The sequence below is a fragment of the Candoia aspera genome, chromosome 6, assembly GCF_035149785.1.
Source record: "Candoia aspera isolate rCanAsp1 chromosome 6, rCanAsp1.hap2, whole genome shotgun sequence".
In the NCBI taxonomy this organism is placed as follows: Eukaryota; Metazoa; Chordata; class Lepidosauria; order Squamata; family Boidae; genus Candoia; species Candoia aspera.
The window spans coordinates 93572024-93586335 of record NC_086158.1 but is presented as its reverse complement, the minus strand read 5'-3'; the positions used below and the strand labels follow the sequence as shown (position 1 = coordinate 93586335).

Sequence of the window (14312 nt, the reverse complement as noted above, 5' to 3'; positions counted from 1 at the left end):
AGTCCCTTCGCCACAGCTGGGCAGTCGGACTTTCTTTTAGCTCCCAGGGATCTCTGCTCTCGAGGAGGGGACCTTGACATTCTCACCCTCGGCGCCCTTGCCTCCTCTGTGCACCGGGTCCTACTCCTTTCCTCTGAAGAAGGTGGGGGTGAAGAAGGAGACAAATGCCTATTACTAGACTCCTCTCTCCTCCTCTCCCAGGGACCCCAGTCCATTGACATTTTCTGAAACATAAATTCTAGTGACTCCAATTTGGCTTCCACCAGTCTTATACGGTCAGGAGTTTGGGAATCCTCCTTTCCCTCCTGCCTCACCACAGTTGGGGAACTCGGGTACCACTGTTTCCAAGACGTTTTGGACGTCCCTGGTAGGGGTCCCTGTGTTTCATCCCAGGTGACCAGTTCGCCTGGTGACTCACTGGTCGGTTCAGGGGCTCTTTTACCTCCAACCTCCTCTTCTCCCAGGCTGGAGCTCGACACCTCCCGAATTTCCGAGAGCTCCCGAGTAGGGACCCTCTCTGTTCTTATCACCGTGGAGTCGGGTTCCCCCTCGCTCAATTCCTCGCTTTCCGTGGTTTGGGGATTTGGTTTGCTCATCGCTAGCAGTTCTCCCTCACAAAATAAATCTGGAAAGGGGCTAACGGAAAATGTTTTGAGATTCTCAGCTTTATGTAAGGATTGCCTACCCTAATAGACTCAGACTCACAAGCAGGAACTCAATGACATCTGATTTATTAAAGAATAGTATGTAAATACAGAGAAAGCTGAGAATGAGCAAAAGTGCACCAAATACAAACTAAAAACCCTCGGCTCAAACGTAATCCCTCCCCTCGCCCTGCCGTTGCAAACTCCCCCCCCACCCCCCCAGATGCTGGTAACCGTTTCTGTTGATGTCCTGGGAAAGGAACCTTGAACACACAAGATAACCCAAACACATTCCAATCCAGCTGCTAACATATAACAATCCCACGAGATGGAATCCTCCTCCCCTCCCAGATGAAACATGCATCAGCCAAATGACATGCGAAACGTTACGATGTAACGGTAACATTGGAACGGTGAACATGACACTATTACGCAGACAAGGGGAAATCCCATGTCTTTATCTTATTCTCTTCAGACAAATGTGGAGGCATACCACATTATCTTGAGTGGAAGAGCAGTCAGTCTTGACAATTGGATCGGAGGTCATTCTCCCTTTGTTTCCAATAATTGCATCTATTAAGATTTCAATGGTCTTTTATCCTAGAAATCAACAGTTTGGACTGCAGTATATTCTTTTCCAAGAGCAAAATAAATTACTAGAGCAGCAGGTAAAAGACAAACCAGCAGGTAAACACCAGTCAAACATTAAAGCTTTGTCTGGACAATCGGAACCCAGTTCAGAGAGCATAGCAGGAATCAATAGCTTCTATCATCTCCGACAGCAAGCACTTTTCTTCAAAAAGCTTTGAAGCTCATCAACCAATTTGCACACGTAGGAAAGGGCCAAAGACAAGTTTCACATGCAGCCATGCTCTGGTTTAATTCTTAGCACCTCCAGTTGAAAGAATCGAGTAGCAGGTGACACAACCAATTGTCTAAAGCCCTAGTTGGAGCAGGTAACATCTGGGTGGATTACGGAGAAAGACTCTGCACTCTGTAAGGTAGCTTTCCATGTGTCAGATGCTACTTTTAACTTGACTGATTGTAACAAGAGTTTTGTGGCTCAGTTCTGGATGAGTTGCACGAGGCCTTCTGTACCACAGCTCACACACTGAGCAAAGGGGAACCAGGAAGAATTTATGCACATCCATCTAGCAACAACAACAGTCACATCGGAGAGCAACCACTAACTTAGCAGATAATTCTGGGAAAGGAGCCTAAGAGGAAATGAGCACCATACTGAAACTCAGCCAAAGTTTACTCAAGTTTACGTAACTTAGCCATAGTTTCTCATTATGCTTACGAGCTGTGGTGAGCTGTAGGCTTTTACTCTCCTTCCTTTCCATTCCTCTATTACATGCCTAGAAATGAGCACACAAAGCTTTCCTTTATCATTTCCAACAAATCACACTGTTCCATTTTTTTCAAAGATGAGAAACTCACTCTCTGAAGCCACAGATGAAAGCTCACAATCATGGGCTGCGGGGGGCCAAGGCCAAGGCCAAAGCTTTTCATAGATTATGGAAGCAGCAGCTCTTTATTTCTAAACTGAGAGCATGCAGTCTCTGTCCGGCACATCTTATGCCTGCAGAGTCCTTGGTGCTCTCTGAGCCTTGTTGTTTTCTTGCAGACGTTTCATTGCCAGGCTAGGCAACATCTTCAGTGCGAAGAGGGAGTGGGCCTTGCTCTCAGTTTATATACCTTGGTTGCCCTGCTTGTGTTGGTGGGGGTGTTGTTCTCTCCTTGGGAGTTCCTTGATTAGGCTGTTGTTTGCTGCTTGGTTGATTGACTGAGTTAATAGTTCCTTCATTAGGGTATTGTGTACTGTTTCATTGTTCGTTCGGTCTTCATCTGAACAAACGAACAATCAAACAATACACGAAACCCTAATCAAGGAACTATTAACTCAGTCAATCAACCAAGCACCAAGCAGCAAACAACAGCCCAATCAAAGAACTCCCAAGGAGGGAACAACACCCCCACCAACACAAGCAGGGCAAGCCACGGTATATAAACTGAGAGCAAGGCCCTCTCCCTCTTCGCACTGAAGATGTTGCCTAGTCTGGCAATGAAACGTCTGCAAGAAAACAACAAGGCCCGGAGAGCACCAAGGACTCCACAGTTCAACCCTGAGCTACAAATATTCACTTCGATTGGTACATCTTATGCCTAACACAGGCCCCAGTAGGACCTTCTTCTGACCCCAATGTTTTGCTTCCATCACTTCCCCCCACCAATCCCTCATGAAGGAAGTGGCTTTATCCTGCTGGAGGATAAGGCTAGTAAAACAAGCAGGTGATCAAGTTTTGATCCTTGACGAAGTAGGCTATACATCTACAATATTAACAGCCATACTGATCAAAGTTCAATATCTTACCTGAGTATCCCATAAGCACCTCCTCTCCAGGAGCACCACCACCTAGGCCTTCTGAGACTTCACATAACAGGATCTATTTTCCTGCAATGAAGAATAGAAACGAAGCATTTGCAACTTCCAAATTACATTGCAAAGCAGGATATACAATATCAAGTTCCAAAATCCTGATAACGGGCATCTGTGGGAGGAGGAGGTGTCCCCAGAAGTCAAGATGGCAGCCACAACTGTGTGACCAAAGTCCCATCCCTTTTTATGTGCATTGTGTGTGCAATGAACATAAAAAAGAGTGGGATTTTGATTGTGTGGCCAACATCTTACCTTTTTTACACTCCCTCCCTCCCTAAAAAAGATAGTCCAGCTTGATTGGTCTGGACAAACTCCCAGTTTTCTATACGCCACCTTTCTATAAGCCTCTCTACAGCTATTATATCTCCAGCTTTATTTCTGAGAACAGCAGAATCTTGGAAAAAGATCACCTCTTTCCCTTGTGGCCAATATGTTCCTTGCAACATTCTGCCATAGGCCTGTTCTATGAGAGATTGGAAAAGTGGCATATAAACTTGAATTCTAATCCTGAATTAAAACAAGCTTTTAAGCTTGTGTTTTATCCTAATATTGCAATCACAATTTACATAGATCAAAAGATCTACAACAGGTGTCTGCCTGTTTCCAGGCTCAATTCAAGGTGTTTTTTGTTTTTTTTAACTTTTAAACCCTGCATCATTCAAGTGTCTTTTTGAGGAACCTGTCTTATTACAAACTTGTTCAGATATTAAGATCTCCCAGAGAGCCTCTGGTTGAAAATATTCCTTATCAGCCACAGAGAGAAAATTCCCCATAGAATTTCAGCTGGTCCCCATAACTCTGTCTTCAGAAACAGAAGCATGGAAATAGAGGTTTTGTGATATTTTACAACTGTTATTATTAAGTTTGGGGAATGATATAATTACAAGATTCTTACTATCTTAAGGACAGCCTATGGGACGACAGTTCTGAGTGAATTTACCTGAAATATGTTTCTTTCCTCCATATCAAATGGAATGGATGAAATGCCTGTAAAATGCTTTCCTGTTGGGACTAAGACAAAGTGTACAGATTTCCTAAAATCACTATGATGTTCCAGGCTAAAGTTATTTGGAGAAATCTAATCAAGAGGACAAAGAGACCATTTCCAGCCAATATATTATTTATGTGCTTTTTCAGCAGCACTGAAAACAGACCTCTTTTAATAGGTCTGAAGTGGAAGAATACCACAAAAAAGTTTATTAATTTTCAATTGTCCATGAAGCGATGCTGGAATGTTTAATAGGTTTTCAGGGCATGCAATAAAGAATGGCTCTCTGAAGACTGATGGCCCATCATCAAGATTTTTATGAACATCAACAGCTGTTTCTAAGATAATACCAGTTCTCCAAAGATACAGTCATCTCCTACCCTGCTATCTGAAAGTTCTTTAATAGAAATGTTGGGGCCAGAAGAAAGGATTGTTGTATGCTATACTATATTAAAGGATTGTTCTCAAGCATAGAGTTATCCTATTCTTCTTCAGGAGGACTTGTCTAGGGCATGAACCCAGAACTTACCCATTAAAAGCAAGAATAGTCTACTACTATTGCTCAGAATGTTTTGAACTGGCCTTCTTTCTACGCTCATTCTGATTTCTGAGTGCCCCCCTCCCTAAAGCACCAACCATATGATGCACTGCAGAAAATTACTTCAAGTCTCACCTACCAGCATATCATACAAACTGTTGTAGAGTTTGTATGTAAAGATGTGCAACCTGAGGGAGGAGGAGACCAAGGCCAAGACCACACTCATGCCCTAGTCACCTTGCAGCTTGACTACTGTAACATGTTCAACATGGGGCTGCCCTTGCAGGCTACCCAGAAGCTTCAACTGGTCTAGAAAGTAGCAGTGCAAGCAATGATAGGCATACGTTGATAGGCCCATGTAACACCTCTGCCTTGTGAGCTGCATCAGTTTGTTTCCAGGTGTGATTCAAGGTGCTGGTTGTCACCTATAAAGCCCTAAGTGACATAGAGCCTGGTTGCTTGAGGGACTGCTTGTCCTCCATAGTATCTGCCTGGCCAATCCAATCTTGCAGGGCTGACATGGTGTAGGTTCCTTAGATTAAACAATGTCATCTATTGGGACCTTGGAAGCACACTATCTCTGTAGTAGCACCTGCCCTCTGGAATGAGGTTCCCCCCAAGAGCTGGATAGCCACCACTCTGCTTTTGTTCAGAAGACCTGGTTCTTCACCCAGGCCTTTGATGTGGGAGAGTGAGACCCCTCACTTCATTCCATCTGTCTGTTGCACTTGCCATCTTTTATCTTTTATCAATTTCATTGCAATTTCTTTGATTGTTGTGAGCTACTCAGAGTCTTTGGGAGTTGGGCAGCATACTGAATGAATGAATGAATGACAAAAACTGTCAGCAGACAAAATAAATAAATAAATAAATGACAAACTAAAAATAAACAAAGAACTTTAATCTTGCCCCATCACAGTAGTTTTACACATTCTGAGTCTGAAGTTTGTCAACATTCAGGATGTACTCTCAGATAACAGGGCACAGACTGGCAATCTTAAATTCAGTATATAAGAATCCCATGTTCTACGCAGTTCTCTGCTTTTCCACCTTGCCTATCATTAGAGCTGAATAATTACATCACACTCAAGTGTGAAACTGATTTGAAGCTGCATGGACAAACATCTCCTGCTGAGAGGAAGCAACTGTATTCTAGACTTCCCTTTTTCAGAAATTCCACACCTCAGCACTCTGCAAAGTTGCATATTGTTCATATTTCAGTATGGATATAGGCTTTCAGCTGCCCTTTCCTAGGCAAGGTCTAGGTGCTAGAACAACCTGGGCACATCAGGGGCAACATGTGCTTCCTGGACCAGCAGGGGGAAGCACTGAAACAGCCAGCCACTTGCTTATGTACATTCTTGCTTATGGAGATGGTAAGTTTCTATTATAGGCAAAATATTTGCGTTGTTGTTACTTGGCTAAGGAGATCAGGCTGTCAATACATACAAGGGAAAGAGTCCCTCCTCGGTGGGAGATGGACAGTAGTACAACTTTGAGATATAAATGAAAGAAAGAAAGAAAGAAAGAAAGAAAGAAAGAAAGAAAGAAAGAAAGAAAGAAAGAAAGAAAGAAAGTTTCTGAGGCATCCTTGCCAATGTCCAGGTCCAGCACATGGAGAAAAATCCTCCATCTATAAGATTCGGAGCCACAGAAAATGTTTTTGTAGGTGGGCATTTCTCTAGCTAGTCTCTCTAACCACGGTAATGCAAAAAGGCAACCTTCTGGCAGTAATTGGGTTGAGTGGGATCAGCAGAGGAGGGAACAGCAAAGAAAGTTGGATAAGCACTGACTCACATCATAGAGATAAACAAAATCATTGTATTTAAAAGAAAATGCAAAAAGAACAAAACCGCTTGTAACAATGGGAAGCATATTCAGCGTCAACATTGTGCTCTCAAAACGTAGTACACTGGGCTGCCCAACTCTACCAACAGGTGTAGATATTCGAGGATGTCTTCAAAATTTTGCTAAGTTTGGGTGACGCTGACAGTTTTGAAATGAACAGCATGAAAAATCTCAGATCCTGTTTGGATTTATTAGGCTGGTACTATAGTAGACACCTCAGCCTTCCTTTCTTCTAGTAGGTGTTCAAGTCAATAAACATCTCTTCTGCTAATTATTTATGGTTATTTTGGTTTCAGCATTATAAAAGGGGTTTGTTTGTCATGCCAGCCACATGACCACGGAAGTGTCTACGGACAAACGCCGGCTCTTCGGCTTTGAAAGGGAGATGAGCACCGCCCCCTAGAGTCGGACATGACTGGACTTAATGTCAAGGGAAACCTTTACCTTTACCTTGTTTGGAAGAGCCTTCAAAAAGGACAGCTTCAATTAGCAATATGCTGGCAACAGGGTGGGCTTTTATTTTTTATTTTGCTTCCCTCCTCACACCCAACTTTGTTTAAAGGGATGTTGCTGTTTCGAAATGGAAAACACAATTGGAAAGCTCCCTTGCATCACTTACCATTTGAATTTTGCACAATTGCTGCTACAGTACACTCAAAAATGGAAAATTATTGGGTGTACTGCAGAAGCAGTCGGGCAAAATTTTGCCAAACTTGTGAAGACTGATGCTGATTTCTCCACTCAAAGATGGGAGAGGAGGTCATCTTCACAAGTTTCCATAATGAGTTGGTAGGAGATGGGAAGTTAAATCTTTGCACCCTAATTCTTGTAATTAGGAGGAACAACAACAATAGTAAAATGGGTAAAAGTGGAATTATTCCTTAATTTCCGTACTCAAAAGGCAAACTTTGTCTAGAATCTGGAGCAAAACACTCCAAGAGGTGAATCCTCATATTACTGGCAACAAGTAATACTGATTGAATCTATTCTACATTAGTCTTTTCTGAAGACTGGAAAAGTTACAGCAAATTCCTTCAGCATTCTACAGGCCTAGAAATAATCTTCTAGATTACTAAATACCCAATTCCCTGGCATACAGAGAGACACCCAGCCAAGCCCTAAATAAGGGCTTGTTAGCACACGTTTAATTTGGCACTCTGGGAACAGGTGGTGTTCAGAAGGGAGGAGCTTTTGAGACCTTCCGAAAATGTTGTCCCAAATACCTTGAGGCTTTGAGGAAGATCTTCCTAGACATATAAATCATTGTTTTGAGTAGGGCTGCCAGTTTACAACCCAGAAACTTTCTCAGGCCTGAAGCAACCTCTTCCCTCTTCCATTACTTTCCTTTGCTCACTCTCTCTTACATCCTCTGTGGTTTACCTGGAACACCTCCTTACTTCAGGGAAATGAGAGGAATCGAGTGGGCAGATGTTGGGCAGAAGAGTACAAAAGGAAAAAAAAAACAGGTAATGAAAATCAGCAGGAACTCTCGATTCTGCCTCTTTAGTGGTTTTCAAAAGGCACAGACTAAGTTCTAGGACTGTACTCTGCCAACCCCATCTCATAACATCTTCTGCCCACTTTCCCCCCACCCCCCATTGCTCCAAATGAAATTATGAATGGGACATTGACTGATGTGTACCATGAAATGAAGAACTAAATGTGATCTTCAGGGATCTGAAAAGGTGAGTGAAGATTTAAACAGGGAGGGAGGGGATGGCTGGGCTGGCCAGCCGGTCAAGCACTGTACCACTGGCCAGCTAGTCAAACGTTTTAAAGAATTCTGGAGCTTGTGAGAAGCCCAATAAACTTTGTGGTAAGACAGCTGAATCTTGCAAGCTACACTTTGGGATAAGAGAATATGGTGCTGTTTACACAGTTGCAGAAGCAAAGGACATGGCGACATGTTTGGCCTGTCCATCAACCTATTCCCTTTTCATTTTATAATAATTTTTTCAAGGAATTTTTTAAAATTATTTTTTAAGGAATCGTCTAACCTTTTTTGGTTAGACGATTCCTTGAAAAATAATAATAATAATAACCATTTCCTTTCAGTATAGATCATGATAGGCATGCAGAGTACACAGGGAAAAAAGGGACATAATTTCCACTCAAGATGCACAGAGAATAGACATGCATTCTTGGTTATATATACCTTTATTGACCGATTTATGAATTTTAAAAGGTATAGTATAGTTTATTATTGATTAGCCAAAAGGCCATATCAAAATACAGAATATAACACATAGAATAAAACACAAATTAGATAAGAAAAGGAATAAAAATGCAAATCAAATTTCTGAATCACCCCTACAGTTTACCCCAATCAGGCTCACATATGCAGATCTCAACAGCACTGTTTTATTCAAATAAAGGACTGTATTATATGTAATTTTTGAATTCTGACCGCACATGAAATACATTGTTTTAATATAAGAATCCCAGTAGGTCGTTCATCTATCATGTGGTCCGAGATACTGAACTCTCTCTTTCTTATACAGTTGACATTCAAGTAATATGTGAGTTATGTCTTCTGTCTCTGGAGCACTGCAAACGCAACTACATTCAGTATAAGGGACTTGGTTAAATCTTCAATATTCAACCATTATGTCCAGCTGCTCAAATCTGGCTCGAGTAAATAAAGCCCTAAGATGTTTAGGCATTTCTGTAATAAAACCCTTAGCAGTCTGGAAGGTATGTTTATAGCGGCTCATCCATTTCAACCTGCCAACCTTACTAAAGATGGCTGTATCTTTCTGTGCTTCAATATCCAAGATTCTTTGTGCAGCAATCTATTAAAAGGTAAATTTTAGACATACCTGCTAAGCTTGCTGTACTTCTACAGAAGTAGCTGTACCACAACTAGAGAAAATGGTTGCATCCCAATTTGGAAAAAGAGAAATCTGAAATCAGCCTGCTGATGAAAACAGGTTTTAAATGCCTGCCCAGTAGAAACAGATGTACATTAGAACCTGTTGCTATCTTCAACTTAAACTGTTTAGAAACTAGTTTTAAAATATTTTAGGACACTGAATCTAAGCCACCAGGAGGAAAATGTTTTTAAAAGATGCCCTATCTATTTTTATATAAAACAATTCTCTTCTAACCTGGACTAAATAAAAGATGCTTAATTTTTCCTTCTAGCCTTCTGGCTCATGTTAAAAAATATCTGTCTCTTTGGCAGCTGTGGAAAAAAGAAAATGATTTTTTTTACAAGCTTGATTTCCACAGAATTCTCTTTAGCAAGATTTATTGAGAGGAAAAGGATGATGTTAAAAGGATTCCAGCAACTGGACTCTTTCCCATTCAGAGACAATTTTTCCCTATGTACATTAGGTAGAAATTTTTTGCTTTTCTTTTTTAAGAGGCTTTCTGTGATTCAGTGAGGGAGCAAAACTCTTCACTGATAACAAAGTGTCTTGCCACTGGCTGCTTACCTAACAGCCTTCTGAATCTTTCTCAGCCTGGGAACCAACCCTTATGGAAAAGAATTGTTAATCAAGCCAGAAAACACTAAAAAAAGAGAGCCTGTATTGTCAAGTATAAAAATAAAATAAAATAACCAGAGAAAAATAGCTTTTAAAATTTCTTTAAAAAAAACTTTCCTAATTTCATGTTTTTTCCTAATCTAGCAGACTCTGCTCTGCCATTCCAAGTTCATTCGTTCATTCATTCAATTTATATAGCCACCCATCTCAAACCAGTGACTCTGGGTGGCTAGCCATCATAAAAAACAGTCAAACAGTTAAAAGAGTACAAATTACTATTACTCATTTGTAGCACATGGATATTACAATTCCTTTACTTCATGATCATAAACTTCCCACTTTCTCTTACGTGATACAAACAATTCAATTCGTATTGTGCTGCATTGAGCGAAAGCAACAATTTTAAATAAACCCATTACAGCAAATGCTACATATCCATCCGCACCAGATAGAGTACAACCTTTCCATTAAAGCAGGGAGAATCTTTTCAAAACCAGCAGAAGCATCTTAGGAAGGAATTCTATGTGACGGGAGCCATGGGCATGCAGGTAAAGATTCTTTTTGAGTTAAACTCAGCTACAGGTAAACACATCTACGTACCTTCCGGGAAACAACATGGAAGTGGTTGGCTTTTTTCCATGTTTCAACTTCCCAATCTATCTTACACTCCTGGGATTTTCTGATTGCCTTCCATTCAAGTGCTAATTGAGTCTAATTCTGCTTAGTGTTTCTTGAGCTCAGCCAAACTGGGTAGGTGCTGAATCTGAAGAGCATGGCCTTAAACTCTCCTTTAGGCATACACGTACATAAGTGTCAGTCTTTGCAACTTCTTAAATACAGTAGTCTGCAAGTGCCATTCAATAACATCCTGCTCTCGGTTTATGTTTCACATGACAAAGACTGAGGGAGTTTGGGTAACACAATCCCCATACAAACACACAACGCACAAAAGAAACAAATGACGTCCTTCAAACATCCATTAGGAGAGTTTGTACAGTTTAAGGAAACAAAACTTTTTTACTTGTTCAATCCTGGCCGCTTAAAATATGAGCTATGCCGATGCAAAATTAAGTTCACGAAACGGTACCTATAAATACAAATGCAAAGGTATTTTCAACCGAGGCACATAAATAAAAATAAAATGAGAGCCATTGTTCTAGGAACCTGGCTATTGGTCTTTGCACGTGGTTAACAAAGCAAATTTTCTACGTGCTGAGCTTTAGGTTTCAGAGCAGGGTTACAGCATTACAAACCCTGCGAATGTAAAATTACGTCTATTTCTTGCACCATTCCTAACCCAAATACCTTCAAAAGCAGTTCTGACAATCGTTGGCCTTTGGTTCACAAGAAGGCAACTGTTACTGCTCAGTGACAATTCAGTGTCTTTCTCACAGTAGCTGCTGTGCATAAATTATCTGAATCTGTTGCATCAGGCTTCTGCTAAGGCAAACCTACAGGCTTGATGGGAGCTGAAATTAACATTTCTGCATTTGTTACACTTGTGTTTGAAAGAGACAAGAGGCAGGAGGAAGGCTTCCAGATAATTCCTCCAAAAACAGGAGCTGCTGATACAGAGGACTCATCAGCCTGTCCGGCAACTTGTACTGTTTTGAGAATCAGCCGTGGCTAGAGGATCAGGCAAGAAAGCCCATCTCTGCATGAACAAGAGGACTTTGAAAGTATTTTGGTACTTCTCTCAGTAGATTCTTGCTAGGTTAACAGTGGTTAACCCATCCACCAAAGTATGAGCCTCAGTCTTAATTTTCAAATGAAAGTATCAGTTATAACTGCATAAATGCTAAGGCAAGATTGGACATGCTTGTTTTTAACTGTTCAGACACTCTTGCTCTCTCTGGTGCAGTGCAATAAGTGTAACTTTGACACCCAAATTATTACCCTTCAAAGCACTTGAGAGTGCTTTTAACTTTGCACACAGCAATTACAGGCAATTGTTATTTTAAAGTGTGATGGAGGACAAAAATATCCAGTTGACAAACTTCTTTGACGGAAGGATTCCCGTCTAGCATAGGTTTACCTACGGACAAGCCAGCCGTTCTAGTATCTAACTAGAAAACCACAGTTACTCATCTAAACAAATCTAAATCCATCACAGGTTCAACAACAACAACAACAACAGTATTAAATCCAGAACCTGAAATGGTAAGTTGTTCAGTATATTGATATTCTCAGATGGGAACTTTGCCTAAATAGAAAAGGCAGAGATACATTTGCATAGATATCGTGAGCAAGGGAAGATAGCAAAGGGGCTCAAGTGACTTGACAAACTTGACTTGAAGTCTGTTTGCACAAGACTTCCCCTTGCTTCTTTTTCTCCTCCCCCACTCCCCCCCAAAAGAGAAATGTATATATCTTCCTGTTTGGACTCGTGCTTATTCAAAGCAGTACGTAATGTTGATTCTCCTTCAAGTCAAGTTCACTCCTAATTACTTAACTGACATGACTTGGTAGCCATATGCAAGTGGCTTCCATTGCTTTCTTCCAGGATATTTTTTTCCCCAGTCTTCCCTATAGCCTTGGGACTACTGGATATCTCCCATTCCAAGTTCTCATCAGTTTGATCCTGCTTAGCTTTCCAAGGTCAACAAAGTGTGTGCAATGTGTTTGGTGTGCAGAGAGTTCCCACCCCTTGTCAAAAAGATGCCAACCACAGAATTTGTGCAGGAGGCCCACCCTGCCTCCCTCCCTCCCCCCAGAAGACATCAAGGGTAGTATCCTTCTTCATTTAGCAAAGGTTTTGCCTGCCTCCTGTACCTTCTTAAGTTCTGCAGAAATGACCAATGTTTAGATACTATGACTTTCAACTAATGGATTTATGCATCCATGCTTCATACATATTTTTATGTATTTAACATATTTAACATGGATTTTCCAGCAACCTTGGGGATCCCAAAGGGAGCCTGCAAGCTGGTTGTATTATATGAATTGATTGGTATTCTCCTGCCATCTTGTTTTTTTTTCCTATTTTTTTATTTGTATTTGTACTTTAGTGTTTTAATTAATGTTATACTGTTTTAATTGTTACTGTGGTTGTACTCCCACCAAGAGTCATGTTTTGTGAGATGGGCAGCTATATAAATCTGGAAAGGAAGGAAGGAAGGAAGGAAGGAAGGAAGGAAGGAAGGAAGGAAGGAAGGAAGGTCAGAAGAATTCCTAAAATGTCCTCAGATGCAACTTGCATAAGAAGAAGGTATCAGTGCACAAAAGACCCAGCCCATGCTTTGGTCAGTGTAATAGTTTCTAATATTTATACCCAAAATATATAGTTTGTGCTGTACATGATAGACGCAAAGTCAGGTACCACCTTCAAGACAAACCAACTTTATTAGGACCTAAGCTTTTGTCAGCAACCAAATAATGTTGATTCATCTTGAAGGTGCTACAGACTGTGTCCACCTTGTTGTGTAGTTTAATATGGTTCTTCCCACATCTCTAAGAAAATGTATTATCTGACCATTACTAGCACTTACCTTTCTCAAAAATGCCATTTATTTGTAAAAGTCAACGAACACCATAAACATGGATTTCCAGCCTTCAGAATGTTATAAAAAACAAAACTCAGTTTCTTTAAAAGAAGAGAAATACATTCTTTAAAATACAACCCATCTTGTAAGATGTCCTCCAGAATTTTTATTCTGAGAAGAACAAAATGAAGCTTGTTTTCTTGTTATTTCTGATGACAGAAAAACTGCCTTTTCCTCTCTGGTTCTCACACCTACCTGAACATTTGAATCATTAGCCATTTCCCAAGAAACAGCAGGCCTGGCAGCGAAAAGCAGCTGTGAAGAGTTCAGCTGCAGCCTTCAACTAGCAGTGGATTTACACTTACACACACACACACACACACACACCGACAGAGAGAGAGAGAGGGGCATACATGCACAAAAGGAGAAAAATGGTACTGCCATTTTGAACTAGGAAACTGAACAGATGGCAAGTTGGGAATTACACGAAGACTCCAGAGCATGACTCCCCAACTGGGGAAACAGGGAAGCAAAATCCCACAAAGGCTGGTTCACATGGAATAGCTTCTCCTTGTCTTCCTTCTAAGGCTGATTGTGACAATGGAGAAATATCTGAACATTGTTGGATCTGGAGGACGATTTACCAACTGCAGCCAAGTCAAGTCATAACAGAAGTTAAAAGGAACCAGCTGCTCCATGCCATTTCCCATGATGCTTCCGTTCACCCTAGAGACTATGGTGACAACTGTACTGCAGCAGTAACCTAAATTCAGTACTGACGAAAAGATGCTAGATTTCTCTGGTTTTGCATAATTTATTCCATTTCTGCTAGGCATAAGGAAGGAGGAAGTCACAACTCCTGACCTCTGAAAGTCCTATTC

General features: G+C 41.0%; 1 protein-coding gene across 5 annotated transcripts in view; it reads right to left on the bottom strand.

Moving 5' to 3' along the window:
- Positions 1-14312, bottom strand: part of ZMIZ1 (zinc finger MIZ-type containing 1) — a 430047-nt gene that overhangs the window by 237939 nt on the left and 177796 nt on the right. For all 5 annotated transcript variants that reach the window (XM_063307691.1, XM_063307693.1, XM_063307694.1 and 2 more), the window contains exon 4: positions 3022-3102. The gene's annotated coding sequence lies outside the window, so the exon portion shown is untranslated. The remainder of the gene's footprint in view (positions 1-3021; positions 3103-14312) is intronic.